At 43.6% G+C, this 4,019-nt stretch overlaps 1 protein-coding gene across 1 annotated transcript in view; it reads left to right on the top strand.

Moving 5' to 3' along the window:
- Positions 1-2,281: 2,281 nt before the first annotated feature.
- The window catches only part of LOC106813809 (mitochondrial arginine transporter BAC1-like), a 6,132-nt gene continuing 4,394 nt past the window's right edge, over positions 2,282-4,019 (top strand). The window contains exon 1 of the mRNA XM_014818036.1: positions 2,282-2,673. The gene's annotated coding sequence lies outside the window, so the exon portion shown is untranslated. The remainder of the gene's footprint in view (positions 2,674-4,019) is intronic.

Genomic DNA, 4,019 nt, shown 5'->3' with positions numbered 1-4,019 from the left:
ATATAATATTATATTTTATATTTATATTGATGTAAATGACATTGGTTTTATTGGGACCCATGTTCTCTATCCTTTAACCCACAGGGCGGGCGGGCGTTCGGTGTACTTGTGTGTTGCAGATGAGCATTTGACCGGCATTTACAGGTGATTATAGGCGAAATAGAGTAGAGAAACATTAAGACTTTGGTACATTTCGTGTTTATTTACCTTTCTTTTCTTTTTTGAGACGTTCCAAGTGCCTGTGGCGTAGGCGACTCCCTAGACTTGTTAGTGGAGTAGGCAAGGTACGGTCCGGCATATTAGATAGTTCCAGCAGAGCATATAAATCACGTTGATTGATATGCTCTGGTACCAGGTTACGGTTCGGTTCCGGTATACCGGACCGTACCCAGGGTACGTTTCGGCAGTACCCTGGGGGACATAGACCCTCTCAGCACTAGTACTATTACTACTATAAGGTTGTACTTTGCGTGATCGTATAGTGTGTAGCGGGTAACGATAAGGTAGCGCAAGACGCAAAGCAAATACGAACTAGAGGAGTAACGTACCACAATCACATATATTGTAAGCCATTATAACACAACGGCAAAGCGACGGTAAGTCAAACGGCAACAGGGAGATACGTGCGACACGGACAGTTGGCGGGTGAAACAATGGGGAGAGGAGTTCTCCCGCTCCAAGCGCGGCGCGCCTTTTATATTAGCCCGGCCTTTGTGACCGACATCCGGGCATTATCTTCTCACCTCCTGAGCTTCGCCAGACCGCCTTCTTATGCGGCCTGCGATCGCCGCTTCGCGAGCACCGCGTGACCCCCTCTCCGCACTCCATCTGTCGACGACGCTATCCGGTCAGTTTATTAAACACCCCTGCACACTCGGTGTGCGACACCTCTGCTTCCTAGGTGCCTTGAATAATTAATGAGCATGTGCGATGCTAGCTTGCCCGCAGCATCGCTACATCACTCCCCCTTGAATTTTTTTTGATCGCCCCCGATCAGAGAACAAGTAGGCAGAGTGCGAGAGCGTGATACGGGTGCTGTTCAGTTTTCACGCAGTTCACCACGAAAATATAATTTTATACGCGCGCGCGGGTGCGGTACGTTAATTTTTTATGCTCTACTCTACGTTATAATAATATCGCGTATGCTCTTACGCATAGCGTTTTCGCGCTTACAAATAGTTTCTCTATATTGTTTTTCTCATACTACTCTACTCTATCTTACTATAAATTGGAGATTTTCTGTGTGTGTGTGTGTGTATGTGTTTCCGCCTTTACTGTTCCGCACCGCTCAACGGATCCTCTCCAAACTTGGTACGAACATTCTACAGATCATGACACGTTGCATGGGCCATTTATTTTTTTCAGTTTCATTTTTTTCACATTCTACGTTCAAAAACATTAAAATAGTGGGAAATTTTTGCACCGAGCGCGGTGCAACGTCACAACACGAAAACACAATGGCAATGTAAAAAACAATGTATAACCAAAGGCGCTCCATCTAATCTAACCAGAGAAATATTATACATTGTTTTTACATTGTTTCTTAAATAGAGCGCATTTCGTTATAACATAAGTCAAACTTTCCACACGGCAAAAAAATTGGTTATAACAAGTGCCCAGCACCTCATGGAATACTTCTTCAGGATGTCAGCATCCTTCCAGGCTAGAACACAATGTTTTTGTGTAACGGTTACTATAATGACGTGTTTGTAATAATTTACTAAGTTTTTTATGTTTATTGTAGTTTTTTTTATAAGTGTAGTAACGATTTTCAACAATCAATGCTGCGAATGTTGCCACATGTGTAATACAAGGGTATCTTGACTTTGAGCAAGCAGAAATTTCATGTATTGTCTTGTAAAATAAACATGAATGTCAAATTTCCACACCGAAATCGCATTGTGGTTGATAGTATAATCTTATGTGTTATGTTTGTCTTTCTTCATTAACTTCCGCTTGCGTCCGTTCAGCAGCAAAAAATCAATAACGTTACGTCAATCAATAACGTTACGTCAATCAATAAATGTCAATCGTAGAAATGATGGCTAACACAATTTCCACCGTTCCTCAGACAAATCTAAATCTATGAAAATCAATCCAATCGATTTACAAAGTCAAACGGAGCGCAATAACAATTTTATTTTGCTCGGAGTCACGGCCACATACACACACACAAACGCGCGCACACACAGACGCATGCACGCGCGCGCGCACACACACAAACTGTACTGGTTGCTATACGCCCGGTGACCGGTCAGATTGCGGTTCATATTTCCAATATGGAAGAAAACTTGTGTTTATGATAATTTATTAGCCACTATTTTTAGTGTTGAGGCGGAGTGCGGTACACGCTCTCTGTTTCTTTATGGAAGCGTATCGACGGTACGTACCCTACGGTAATCGTTATGCCGGTGTAATTAATTGCATTGGCTGTAAAGAACCAAGGTCAAGGAGACTTAGTTTGCCAGGGCAGTGCGGTGGCACTGCTCGGGTGCTGTGTATAGTCACAGTAGTGTAGTGCGGGATAGCATGCAGCACACACAGTGGTGTACTGTATCACGATCAGCTGTAGGCATATCACTATCAGCTGTCTCCATATCGTGTTAGAATTATTAGAAAGCAACTGCGTAACCGGCTGTGAGACAGACATTCGGCCAATGATTGTGTGACACTGTGAGTATATGCTATATAGCAGTATGTATCCTATTCGATGGCTATATATATATTCAAATGCAATGCCATGCAATAGTCTATACTATACTACTGTATATAGTACTGCTCATATAGTATAGGGTCTATGTCCCCCAGGGTACTGCCGGAACGTACCCTGGTAATATCTAATATGATTAGGGTTAGGGAGTAGGCGTAGGCCACAGGCACTTGGAACGTCTTAATAAAAAAAAATAATGGTAAATAAACACGAAATGTACCAAAGTCTTAATGTTTCTCTACTCTATTTCGCCTATAATCACCTGTAAATGCCGGTCAAATGCTCATCTGCAACACACAAGTACACCGAACGCCCGCCCGCGCTGTTCTGAGTGCACAAACAACATGAATAAGAGAGCAGGTATAGAAAAGCGTGATCGCAAAATTCGCTCGACGCTCGCTTCATTTCACACTTTCACAGCACAAATACACATCCATCCGCTTCCATCTTGGTATCTATGTGTACATAAATGTTTACTTGTTCGAATTATACTTGACCTTTCTGTTCCTTACTACTCCTGCAGAGATATCTTGTGAAATCCTGCAGGAAATGTTCTCTCCGTGAAAATGTAAAGAGGACGACATGATCCGAAAACCCCTAACGGCGGTACTTTGATCGTTCACTGTAGTCGTGTGGTGTGTGACGTCATGCCCGCGCGCATTTGTGGCTTGTTGGCGGGCCTCGAAACGGAGCTCGGAGGCCGCAGCAGCTGATCCCGGCATGCAATGCGCCCCATTACTCGTGTATAAACAGTCATGTCGTCCTCTTTATATTTTCACGGAGAGAACATTCCTGCAGGATTTCACGAGATATCTCTGGGCGGAGTAGGTAAGAACAAAAGGCAGAGTTATAATTCGAACAAGGAACATTTATGTACACATAGATACCAAGATGGAAGCAGTTGATGTGTATTTGTGCTGCTTGAAGGTGAAATGAAGCGAGCGTGAGCGAATTTTGCGATCACGCTTCTACCTGCCTCTTTCTTTAATTCATGTTGTTTGTGACACGCAGCACAGGCGGGGCGGTGCGTTCGGTGTACTTGTGTGTTTGCCGCAGATGAGCATTTGACCGGCATTTACAGGTGGTTATAGGCGAAATAGAGGTAGAGAAACATTAAGACTTTGGTACATTTCGTGTTTATTTAACTTTATTTATTTTATTGAGACGTTCCAAGTGCCGTGTGGCGTAGGCGACTCCCTAGACTTGTTGAGTGGAGTAGGCAAGGTACGGTCTGGCATATTAGATAGTTCACGTTGATTTATATGCTCTGGTACCAGGTTACGGTTCGGTTCCGGTATACCGGACCGTA

The sequence above is a fragment of the Priapulus caudatus genome, unplaced genomic scaffold (genome assembly GCF_000485595.1).
Source record: "Priapulus caudatus unplaced genomic scaffold, Priapulus_caudatus-5.0.1 Scaffold828, whole genome shotgun sequence".
In the NCBI taxonomy this organism is placed as follows: Eukaryota; Metazoa; Priapulida; class Priapulimorpha; order Priapulimorphida; family Priapulidae; genus Priapulus; species Priapulus caudatus.
The sequence above is the reverse complement of the archived record's forward strand: the minus strand, read 5'-3'. Positions and strand labels throughout refer to the sequence as shown.